This window comes from Phalangium opilio, unplaced genomic scaffold (genome assembly GCF_054372755.1).
Source record: "Phalangium opilio isolate 3A_F unplaced genomic scaffold, DU_Popi_V2 ptg001388l_1, whole genome shotgun sequence".
Lineage (NCBI taxonomy): Eukaryota > Metazoa > Arthropoda > Arachnida > Opiliones > Phalangiidae > Phalangium > Phalangium opilio.
The window spans coordinates 501235-514646 of NW_028324257.1; the positions used below are offsets into that span (position 1 = coordinate 501235).

At 36.1% G+C, this 13412-nt stretch overlaps 1 long non-coding RNA gene across 1 annotated transcript; it reads left to right on the plus strand.

Annotated features, from left to right (window-relative positions):
• The first annotated feature begins 6225 nt into the window (after positions 1–6225).
• Positions 6226–6715, plus strand: LOC149583927 (uncharacterized). Its single transcript, XR_016380412.1, has 2 exons — positions 6226–6261; positions 6315–6715. It is a non-coding gene; the product is annotated as an uncharacterized LOC149583927 (long non-coding RNA).
• Positions 6716–13412: the final 6697 nt, after the last annotated feature.

Below are 13412 nucleotides of genomic sequence, written 5' to 3' on the forward strand. Positions count from 1 at the left end.
TTAAAATAACTAGTCAGTTAATTAATGACATAAAGTTTAATTGTGCTGAGAGGCTAATACGTTACAAGAAATACTAATCTTAAGACGAGCGTAGTGTTTTCCCCGTTCCGGTGTAGGGCGCGTATATCGCGTGACTCTATAAACAAAGGAGAGATAATATCTCGTCTAGACTTATATCCGAGAATGGGAACGCTAGCGACATCTAGGTTAAGGGGATACGAAAACACAACACCTTTGCTGCGGGTTATTTGGATGACATCATTGTGGCAAGCAAGAACGTCGAGGATCATAGATATCATTTGCGGCATGTTCTTTCACGGATTCAAAGTTTTGGTTTCCGATTGCGCCTGGAGAAATGCTCTTTGTTCAAGCCTTCAATTAAGTATCTGGGGATGATAATCGACAAAACGGGAAGAAGACCAGGGGCCCTATTCTGAGACGTTCGGTAGGACCTCTATCGAATAAAAATATTCGTTAGTGCCCAAAATATTCGTTAGAGAGCAAAGTTGAGATTCTGAGGCGTTCGGTAGGGAGTATTGTCGTTAGAAATGATGGAAAATGTTCGGTAGGCTAACGATATCCATTTTCTTTCGTTATAGTTTCTACCGAACATTTTTTCTTGTCTCTTTTGTTTTTAAAATGGTGTATATAGTTCGACGTGAAGTTTTAAGATTAGCTATACTTGCCCATGAATTGCCTTGACGTGATTTAACGCGTCAAAGAATTTTAAGAGATAGGCTTCAAGCTTTTGAACTTGACGATTATAGGTATAAAAAATTATTTAGAATAAGAAAAGATATAGTTCTAAATATTTTTGATTGGCTTGAAGAGCGCCTTTCGGGGCAAAATGTTTTGGCAATACCTCCAAATATTAAGGTAATTTTGTCTTAGTTAATCCTAAATGTTGAGTTTGTCGGTTACTCAAAACGTTAAACACTTTTACCTCGACAACTCATTATGTAATAAAACAACTTTATTAATAAAAGGAACAAACATACAACTATCAGTGATAGTGTCCCTCGGAACAAGACCCAGATTCTTTAGGCAGGGAGCCCACTCTTAAATTTAAATTCCTTATAGGAAAAATAGGAATTTTTTTCCGGAATTATAGGATTTTATAGGAGAAAAAATGTGTTTTAATAGAAAAATATAGGACTAAAAATGCTCTAATATAATACAATTTTGGGCTTAAACTATGTAGAAAAATCCCAAAAAATAACAAATAAATATAATCTCTAGAAGACGCTTTTAAACTTAAAGCTTCAATTTGTGCAGGATACGTCTAAGCTTTCAACAAATAAGTTTCCAAACTGCATTGTCGAATATATTTTGAACCCATAAAGATTTCAGTTGTCGAGGATAATCTGACTTTAAAATATTATCGCGATTTTTTTAAGTTTAACAAAGTGTTTCTTTTCCCGGAGATTCAGTGTAGCGATATTCAATTACTTCGTTTTTATTTCTAAAATTCACGATAAATATCAGAAAAGATCTGGCAATAGCCGGATGGTTTTACTTTACCTCTAGCTAAATAAAGGTTTTATTGATTCCACGTAAAGAGCCTTGCAGCGCCAGACTTCTTTAATAAACTTTGGCTCCAAGATTGTGGCTGCCTACAATTACGCCTTATATAATAAAAATAAAATCTAAAAATAAGAACTGTAAAACCCGATGGCTCTTTCTGCAGTAAGTCATTTTCAGTAGTCGTAAAAACACCCAATTTTTAGTTACGATCTTTGAAAACGCAAGCTGTTTCAATTTCAGTTCGTTGTATCTTCACCTAAATGATTATTATTTTAAAAATGTAGGCGAAGGTTGTAGACTAAACTTTTACATCGGTGTCTTCCTTGAGTGTTCAATAATCACGTGACATTACTATTGTTAAAGCGTGCAAAATTTCCTGAGTTCAAAACCAAAGGCTTAACGAATTTTCTACTTCATACAACTAATGTTTGTTGATAATTCCTTTAAAAACAACCCCAAATATTACACTTAAAGGTTGTGGGTATTCGCAATCGCCACTGCATGACCCGCCTCCACGCGGTAATGAAGGGAACTGTCGAAAATGGGGTTGTTGATTTTGGGCCTTGGGCTATAAAGATTGTTAGCTGTTAATGATAGTAGAACTGTTGAATATAATTAAACCATTTGAGTTAATTATGCCGAAAATTAGTAAAAAAATTTTGCTGCGTACTTCAGTGCAATTCGTTGCTTAAGAAGTGCATTCCTGGGTCAAGTTTGCGTTAATCCCCAAAAAACCGAAACTTAGAAACTCTTGGAAGAACATTTTGAAAATTGGAAAGCCAATTTCCTATTCCATGATTGTTTATAGCCTGCATTTTATTCGCAATGATTATTTCTTGCCAGGTATTTATAGATTTCCTTCTATATTAACTAAGCCTAGCAGATACTTAATTTATAACTTGTTTATATTAGATGTCCCAGCTAAGACACGTAGATTGAAACTCGGAGTTGTTCCATCTCAAAATTTACCCACAACATCCCACCAAAAACAATTTACCGAGAATCATTTGAAAAGAAGGGCAGAAAGAGCCAAGAGAGTTGAAGCTAGGAATTTGACAGCAAAAGCTGGAACTGATGTTACTGATTTAACAGAGAATAAAAGAGAAACCTTTCTGTTAGAAACCCATGAAGAAATGTTAGAAGAAACGGAAGTTCTGGAATCAAATCGCAATCCGGAAAAGAAAGACGCAAAGGTTCAAGTTAACACTTACACACTGGAAAGCTACAGTATTTTAAATTCCATAAAAAATATTTATATTAATCGTTTATCCGGAGTGGCTACTTTTGAAACATTTTTTGCAATTGTGGAATCAACAAAATTGATATTAAATTTTCAAACATTAATACCAGTGGATGGTATTATGCTGCTCGTTCTAATGAAGATAAAACTCAATCTTTCGTACAGTGTTTTGTCAACAATGCTCAGAATTTCTGAAACTAGCTGTTGCAGATATTTTCGTAATATCTTAGCCGACGTTTTGCAAATTGCAATTGTTTTCCCGGATAAAGAAGAAATAGTAGAAAACATGCCTCAATGTTTTCAATAGTTCAAAAATGTTGTTATTGTGCTTGATTGTACTGAAACACCAATTGAGAGGCCAAGGTGTCTAAAATGTAGAATTTTGACCTACTCTCATTACAAGGGAAAGCATACCATAAAACTTCTAGTTGGTGTGTCCCCAGCTGGACTTATAACTTACGTGAGCAAACCCTATGGTGGAAGTAGGGCTCGGACTCCGTTATACATTTTCTGAAATTATATATATTGAGATGAATATGTTATTAATATATATAGCGGAATAATAATAATGACTACGTTACTTACAAACAATAACATAGTATATAGAAAACCTTAGTGGATATTTTATTGGCATTGTTAGTATACAACATTAGCGCTTAATATTTCAATTCGCGTATAATATTGGCAACTGATAAAGATAACATATTTGTTCATATTGGCTCATATCCATAACCATTCATGGAAGCTTTATTTCTGAAAGTAGTCTCTCAGAGACAATGTATAGCAACGTTACCATTACTATAGTATTCTGAGAGAGCGGTTGCTCTCTTAGATAAGACCTCATACTGCGTTTAATGTATAAGGGTGGTTTTTTGATTCGATGTAACTTTTTTCCTATCATGGTTACTGCTTTGAAAACATTCCACTGAACTAACATTCGGACCCTTAATATGTGGTTAAAATTTCAAAGAGATCCCTCCATTAGTTTTTGTTATAGAAAATAAAGTTGCTAAGGGTGGTTTTCATTTCCATAAAAAAATTCAGACATTTTGGCAAAAAAAGGGAAATTTTCCCATAGGAATAACATGGGAAATGTTTGCTGTGATAGCCAAATGGTCTCGACCATTTTTTGAAGACTATTTATTAGATAGGTCTGAAAATGGTTTTAAATGAAAGGTTGAACATTTTTCTGGTGCCTTTCGAAGTTTTATTGAAAACAATTAATATTAAGTATTACTTTTTGTACTTTTAAGCACATACTTGAACTTACGACCTTTTATTCTAGTTGGTATAATCCTAGCTAAAATCATAGAGAAACGTACTGTTGGACTTACGCTGTTTTACCGCTAATAGAGCGAAGTTTTTTGTTTACTAAATGCGTCGTCCGCTCCGTTTATGAGCGAGCTTAAGGCGAATTTTTTCACTTTTCATCTAAAAGAAGGGGTTAATTAGTCCCAATTTTATTTTATTCTCGTAAGTTAAACTTCATTATAATATAATACAAAAGAATTTAAAGTTAAGATTTAGCCGATAATTTTTAAATTCACTGATTTCACTAAGCCTCGGTCAAAAGTTCAAGACAGGCTTATTGTACTATTGTAGACTAGAGACCAATTGGCCGTGTTGCGTTCGTTTTAAGGTGTTTCACCTGGTGCCATTGGCCAACGATAGCCGCTAATTAGGTAATTTGTTTAAATTAAATCAATTTTTGTTGTTTAAAGTAGATCAATGCAAACTACGCACAAGGGTTCGTTCCCTGGTTTCTCGACTGGTGCCGTCAGGCAACGGTTATTGCTACGAAGATACGTTTTTTACTGGTAAAATAAATGATAGATTCAATCACACTATCACTAAACCCTGTCACCAAATCAACCAATATTTTTAATTCAGGTCCTTCCAATCATTTGTACTAGCAAGAGCCTATAGTTTAAAAAGAGTCTGTCTCAAACGCTTTTTCGTACCTTCTACCATAGGTTTCTTGATAACTAGCATCTTCGCTATCTACCCCCTTACCCCCTATATAAGCTAGTTAATCAAATAAGGGGAAACAGATATTGATTTTTTTGGAAAAGTAGTACCTCGACATCAGCGACGCCTGTAGAATCTTTGTCAATCCCAAGAAAAATCGTCTGCTTTATTATTTGGGTCTTTGGAAGCGGCTGTAGGATGAAGCGCTTAGTTTCGAATCCTAGGCTTAGCTTTGTTTGCCTAAGTCAACTAACACAGCCGGTACACACTTATTTTAATGAAATCAACAAAAACATGAAGGAACGAATTTATTTTACTAAAATCCTAAAAAAACATCATATTCCTAGAAAGGCCGAAGCTTAGCGTAAGTTTTGCGGTAGGCTGCGGTAGCTGGAAATCCGCGGCCGCGCCGGCACACCTTCTTTTCACAACCGGTACGGGAGGGACTCGTTTCCCCGTCGACTCCGTCGACTCAAGGCGGCGTGCCAAGGCTTAGGAAAAGGCACACCTTTTCAGCTTCGAGAATCTAACGCCAAGTAGCGCGCTCATTTCACTGAGACCCATGGGGTAATCCAGCCACTCTCAAACGCCAAATTTAAATCGTTCAAACTCATTTTTCAAAGTAAAGGAACCAAAAACTAATATTTCTCGCTTATTTTACGCTTCAAGTCGTTCTTGTACTATCCCATCACACCTGTCTTTTCTTTCACAACCTCTTCCTATACTAGCACCCCTATCTCATACACTCCCAGCACACCTGTCTACTTTTTCACAAGCCGGCAAAACTCCTATCACTCCGGCGAAAAACTCTCTCCTTTCCCGGTAAAGTAATCCTTTGCGACAGCTGAAAAATCCGCGCCGGCACACCTTCTTTTCACAACGGCCTGAACTTGAGCAAGCCCTTAGCCGGTACCCATCCCTATGAAAAGGCCAGGCTTCGCGTAAGCGACGCGCTTGTTATGAGTGCGCGCCGCGCACACCTACTTTCACAACGGCCACGAACCATAAGCAATTTTCGCTTGGAATACCCGTGGAATACCGAGGCTTAGCAAAATTTTTTAAATTTTGGCTTTCCAAATACCATAACTTTCAAAGACCAAAAATCTAAGTATACTAGCAGAACTACTTTTCGCGGCCGAATAACGCATTTTTCAATGTGCTATGGCCCTCAGCTCAAGGGGGGGGGGTAGGCACTAAGGGAGATGTTGTTAGTTTTCATGGCGCGCGCTAACCGCAGAGAGGCAGACTCTTTTTAAACTATAGGCTCTTGGTACTAGGTAACAATTGAATTATTAATTATTTTGCGCTCATTCTAACGTTACCTAAGAAAACAATAAACAATGGCCAGATTACCAACGATAAACGCTACAGAGATTATATCTGGTACATGCGGTCAACGGTAACCACTGCGCAGATCATTTTGTTTGTTTAAATTAGTGGTAAAATAATTGATAGATTAAATCACACGATTACTAAACCCTGCTGACAAACAAGTTTTTTATCCCGGCTCTTGCAATCATTTTTATTAGGTAACAGTTACGTTTTTAATTACTATTTATAACCGCTATAATTTAGAATAAAGGTTTTTGTTTAAATTAGATACATTTTTGATGTGTAAAGTAGATTAATTCAAACTACGCAGAAGGGTTCATTCCCTGGTTTCTAGACAAGGGTTACCGCTACGAAGATACGTTTTTTGCTGGCAAAATAAATGATAGATTCAATCACACTATCACTAATTTCTGTCATCAAATCAATATTTTTAATTCAGCCTCTTCCAAGCGCGAAATTACAAATTAAAGGGATGTACAGTGTGTTAATTAATTAATAAAAATTTTGGATAAATATGTAACACACTGTCATTAGTAATTTCTGAAGAGAGGAAAAACGGTTGAAATTAATTTTTTTTAAATTTAAAAAGCAAATTTGGCTCAGAAAAAACCCAGCGCCAGAAGCCTGGCTTATAAAATTTTCACAAGATGATTCGTTCAAGAATGTCTAGAATTAAGTCGCATAGAAGTAATAAATATTTCACCTAAGTCAGCTGACTTGGCCAGGCAGGGCATAGCCCACTCGATCCATGCTCACGGACGCTGCTCTGCATCTTGCGTAGTGTTACGCGTGATCTAGTGGGCTATGGGCAGGGTAAACAAATACGGGGCTGCCAGGCTGTCTCTTACACAATAATGATACAGGGTAAATGACCAGTTTAAAAATAAAACCACGGAACCACTAAGAAAATGCAAGGGTAACCAGAGTCCAGACATTAACTCTAAAAGTTTAATTGTCCAATTCCTAAGTTTAGCAGACGACGTGGTCAAATATTATTATATAGCGCGAGCAGCTTGCGTCCATGAGCGCGGATCGAGTGGGCTATGCTTGCAGGAAGAATCTTTGTCTCAGTTACACCAAAGAGAATATAGGGGAGGAGTTGAAGATCCCCCGCTCCACAAGATTAAATTACATTGTTGCCCCGAAATTATACTAGTGGTACGAGGGAGTTTCCGGCTCAGTCGTGCCACCTACGATACCGTTAAATGTCTCAAACGGAAATGCCTCGGTACTGCGCATTGAAGATGCGCGGTAGAAAAGAGCAACAAGATTTTCCCCTCTTTCCACTCCTGCCCTATATTCTCTTTGGTTACACCTTGTATTGGAAACCCCCATACCTATAGCGTTGCCTGTGTTCCCCCACCTACGGCACCGTAGTCCTCCCAGCATCCTCAGCGGTTAGGTAGGGTCGTACACTCGTACTGGATGAAATTGTAAAGGGCGCCCCCTCTATCTTAAAATTAGAAGCTAGCTCTCATACAAATAAAATGGCGCTACGCGGCAGCACTTAGCAATCGCCTACCGAAGGGTAGGGGCGTGCGCGAGGTACATTGGGAGAGATACGGTGCCGTAGGTCGCCCATCATCATTTGCAATCCATCTCAATTCCCTTATCCCTGGTTACACTGCTACAACGAAAACCAAATACCAGCAACATAAGTCCAAGCCAGTCATCTGAAAGACTCAAAACGATGACTCTGATTCTTCTGAATTTGAAATATCAGTAGAAATGATTCTAGTTAATCCTCAGTGTTATTTTAAATATTTTAATGCTCAAAGCCAGGGGATAAGGAAAGGCCAAAATAATTTTATTATGAAAATTTGATGTTTTCAGTGATAAATTAATCTCATTGGTGATAACTGATTAACTGGTTCCTGAAAGCATTAGTAACTAACTAGCAATATTAGGTCCCTTATGCTTACGCTCCCCTATATTAATGTTTGTGCTTAGTGCAGATTTTAAAAATGCCACAGTTTCTTAACAATCTTAATTATAATGAAGACTGAAGGAACAGATATTAATAAAAAATGTCTTCGTGGACAAAGACTTGAAAAAGTAAATGATAAGAAAACAAAATGGAATGACCGAAGTAACAGATATTAAACTTGTTCTTTAAAGACATGATTATAAAACATCAATTATTTGAAAAAAAATACTTATCTTCGTTTTTTTCACCAAAATTACATTTGCATTGTTTTCGAAAGACAGATTATTCATTCTATATATCGTTTGTGGTATTAACAGTTTTCGAATGAAAAGCATTAGAATAAATATCCGAGTATGGATATGGGTTATTTTTAAAGGTTTCTCTTTTCGAACTATAAGGCAAAACGTTGTTTAAAAGGACTAAATTCAACCGAAGAAAGAAATTTTATCTTTCATCATGATTGACATTTTAAACGTCGCTTTAGGGTGCTTTGGTTTTGCGCCTGCATTTATACGACCACGATTCAATTTGGGTCCCATTTTTTGGGTCGATGATTTAAAATGTTTTATAAATGTATCATTAAAATCTGGATAAAAGACATTATTAACAAAAAACCTTTGGTATATTATTGAGTGCGTGAGAACTGTTTTAAAAGTTGTGATTGAATTAGTTTGGTATGACTTCAACTCGCTATGAGGAACACATTGTAGAGCAAACGTATAACACGAAACACGAAAATGGACACCGACAAATGGTGGGCTGCGAATTTATTTCACTATTGGGCTTAGTTTCCAGTATTAAAACGCATTGTAGTTCAAATTAAAAGCTGCAATCCTTTTAAATATCACTAACGAGGAACTGTTTCTATCATGGTCTACACTGGAAATCTAGCTGTAAATATAAACGATGTCGCATGCTTCTGTTATATAGTAAATCTTTGACACGAACCATTTTGAAAAGAATGGAAAATTTAATGATACAAAATTTTTGGGCAAATGTAATTTTGGTGAAAAAAACGAAGATAAGTATTTTTTTTCAAATAATTGATGTTTTATTATCATGTCTTTAAAGAAAAAGTTTAATATCTGTTACTTCGGTCATTCCATTTTGTTTTCTTATCATTTACTTTTTCAAGTCTTTGTCCACGAAGACATTTTTTATTAATATCTATGAGAGGTTTAAATTTAATTCCGTCCCAATATAGGATCTGGCTTTGTTTAATATTTAAAAATATGCTTCAAGATGACATCAGTCGTTACTGGTGTTTGCGACGTAACTCGTGCTTCACAACGAAAGGGTTATAATTTTACGACTTTCATTACTCTTAGCTTGATTCCCTGGGGTTTTAATGATAAATGACACCAAGACATTAATGAAATAACGTTTGTGTTTGGTATCAAAAATGATTTGAACGAGATAGCCTCTCGGTATCCGGTAAAAAAGCCAAAACAAAGAAATCCACGGAAAAAAAATCTAAAAAAAAATCCAGCGGAAAAAAATCCATTGGTAAAAAAAACCACGCCAAATAAATCTCAAATGAAATTTCCATTAAATAGCAAGCTATTCGATGTTCTAATTGTCAGTTTGTCATGGAGATTATTAAATCAAACAAGGGCAAGGATAAAATTTGTTTTGAAGGGAATATGTACGTTCTTCAGGTTCGATTGCGCTCCCAAATACGTTGGCGTTGTGCTAAAGCCAGTTCCTTGAAGTGCAAGACGATAGGAAGACTACGTTGAACGTCAAGGAACACAAAGTAATTCACTGTCACAATCACCCATCGGATAAGAAAGCTGTGGAGGTTGCCAAATGCTTAGGAAAGGTGAAAGAAAAAGCAAAGGCATCTCGTATAAAACCGTCGGAGTTATCCGTCTCACAACTGGATGATGAAACAAAAGCCGTAATGCCACCTGAATACACTGTTGAAAGGAACATCAGAAACCAAAGAACATCAAACCATCCAAATAATCCAAGCTCTATCAAAGACTTCAAGATCGAAGGTATCTGGTGCACTACCGGGGAGCCGAAACGTGAAAGATTTTTGTTAAGCGATAATGGTCAAGATGCGGATGAACGAATCTTAATTTTTGCCACGGATGACGGTCTTCGCAATCGTTGTAGTGCTTCTGCATGGTTTATGGACGGAAATTTTTCTTGGCTCCGAAGCAGTTTTTACAAATGTATATTATTCGAGTTCAAGTGAACAAAGTTTTTACAACAGTGGTTTACTGTTTGCTGGAAAGTAAATCAGAACGAACTTATAAAGAATTGTTTGTCACCCTTCTCGACGAATGTGCTGCGAAAGACTTATGCCCTAATCCAATCTTCATAAACGTAGATTTTAAAATAGCAGTTATACAAGCGGCAAAATCTGTTCTAGGCGAAGATATTGAGGTTCGCGGCTGCTTCTACCATTTAATACAAATCACTCGGGCTAGAAACGACCTACAGACGTGACGAGGAATTTAGCCATTTCGTTGGTTAGCTTGATGCTCTTGCATTTTTACCAGTTTTGGACGTCTCAAAGGGCATGGATTACCTAAAGTCTGTTATGCCAGAAGAAGCAACCGATCTTCTCACGTATTTTCATTCTACTTATGTCAATGGATCGTTTCGAAGAATAGGTAATAAAGACTCTGATGCGACTTTTAAACTTCGAAAAATTAAACCAATGTTTCCACCAAACCTTTGGAACGTCCACGAAACCACTTTAAATGACGCCGACAGGACTAACAACGAATGCGAGGGTTGGAACCATCGATTTTCAAATTTAGCTTGCCAGAAACATCCCGTCATTTGGACCCTTATAGAGAAGATGCGATTAGAACTCTCCTCCGACGGAACCAAGTTGGCCCAACGTGTGTTGGGGAATTTACCACCGAAGAAGAAACGAAAATATTCGGATTTACAAGCAAAGCTGAAACTACTGTGTGAAGAATATGTTAGTGGAACGCGAGACATTCCCATTTTTTTAAAAGCGATTTCGTATTCTAGGAGAGCGGTCGCTCTCTTAGATAAGACTTGATACTGCCTCTAATGCTTAAGGAGGGTTTTTTTATTGGCCGTAACCTTTTTCGTATTGTGTTTGCTGCTTTGAAATTTTGCAAGTGAACTAAAATTTGGGCCCTAATTTTGTGGTTAAAATTTCAAAGAGATCCATCTAATAGTTAATTCTATAAACAATGAAGTTGCTAAGGGTGGTTTTAGAATCCATAAAATTAATCCGACATTTGGCGAAAGATACTATATTTTTCCATAGACATAACATGGGAATTTTATTAAAAAGAACATTTTCTCCGAAGGCATATAAGGAAAACTATTCACTCGTTACGTTTGGGAACCATCTTAAATGAAAGATAACACTTCAATGTACCTACTTTTCAAGTTTCATAAACATCAATTAAGTTTAAGTATTGGTTTTAATCATTATAAACCCATACTTCGACTTACGTTGTTTTGGGTACTGAAGTTACGGCGTATTACCACTGATAGAGACACCCATTTTAGCCCTAATTTTTTTATGTTGGACTTACCAGGACTTACGGCGTTTTCGACGTGATTCACACCGTTAGGGGGACTTAAGCAAGAAAAACATGGCGTTAGATCACCCGCGCCTTTAAGCGCTTAAAACCAAAGTTTTTTTAATTGGAATGAAAATGGAGGCTAATTAGGTCTGATTTTTATTGTTTTCGTAACAAAAACATCATTGGAATTTACTATAATAAATTTAAAACTTTAAAACAACCAGAATATTTTATTATTAAGCAATTTCGCTAAGCCTCGGTCAAAATAGCGATATAGGCAAGTAAGGAAACATCAATTTCGGTAATTTCAAAAGCCAGGCTGCCCAGGCATTACGATTACCGGTACGTTCAAATAAATTATAAACAAGTTAATTATTAATCTTACTTGTAGATCAATCAATTACTACAGTGTTATTTGTGACAGCTGGGACACATTGTAGAGGTAAATTTTACACCTTAATGTTGAAACCTCCAGCTCCGCTCCACTGACTAAACGTTGGACATAACTTTTCAATTGAAATTATGACAAACCGAACTGTACAGATTCTTTCATATAATAACATTTAACATTCGCCTTATTTAATATCAAATTATACATTAAAGGTAAACCCATTGCTGTTCATTCAATCTCTAACATGTTTTCTTAATTTTGACATACCAACGTAGCTCTCGCAATTTTGAGGCCTAGTTTTTTAAAGTCGATTATAACACGATGTTTAATTAAATGATATTACTTTTGGTTTATGTAAAATATGTAAAATACTGTTCAGTGGTTTTGCAACTAAGCCTTCTCAAAGAAGTCAAAGTTTCTGAAATTATTGGGAAAATTAAATATGTTTCTTAGACGCAAGTGTACGTTACCAAAAAATGATTCAAAACTTACGGTTATATATGTTGTTGTTTTTTTTGGCGTTTTTTTAGGCTAATTTGTTTATTTAAAAGATATTAATTTTGGTTTGTGTAAAATATGTAACACAGAGTTAAACGTCGAACGCAACGCAATTTAGTACAGGCAAAGGCAGGGCGTCGTGCCTACCAAAAAATGATTCCAATCTTACGGTTATATATGTTGTTGTTTTTTTTGCGTTTTTTTAGGCTAATTTGTTTATTTAAATGATATTAATTTTGGTTTATGTAAAATATGTAACACAGAGTTCATTGTTGCTGTTTTTGTGCTATTAAAGGTGGAATTCATAAATGTCGTACGTAACGCAATTTAGTACAGGCGAAGGCAGGGCGTCGAGCGCAAACTTAGCCTTCTCAAGTAGACAAAAGGTGGAATTCATAAACGTCGAACGCAACGCAATTTAGTACAGGCAAAGGCAGGGCGTCGTGCGCAAACTTTCCTCCTTTTGCGCACGACGCCCTGCCTTTGCCTGTACTAAATTGCGTTGCGTCCGACGTTTATGAATTCTACCTAAAACCTAAAGGCTCTGAAATTAGTGGAGGTAAATATGAAAGCGGATTTTAGAGTTTCAAATTCAATAAAATCCAAGTAATGTTTTCTAATTTCTTTTATTTTTAAAGAAGTTTAAAACAAGGAAAAAACATGAACAAAAAAACAATTTAAAAAAAAAACATGAAGAAAAAAACCAATTAAAAAAAAATATCCAGGAAACCAAAGTTAGTTTTTGAACCTACGAAAAACATAATCTCAACATCATTTTTCTTGAAATAAAACTGAAATTGTATTCAAGTAAAAAAATTAAATTTACATCAAAAACATTTTCACTATTTTAATTTTTCGGGACGGAGGGTTCACCTCGGTGGAGGGTTGCTCCTGGCCGGAGGTTACCTCCATTTTTTCCTCAGTTTTTTTTCTGCACCCTCAGGCTTTTTTTCGTCTACTTTTTAAAAAATATAACTCAATAGACAATATTTAAAATTGGCGCGCGAG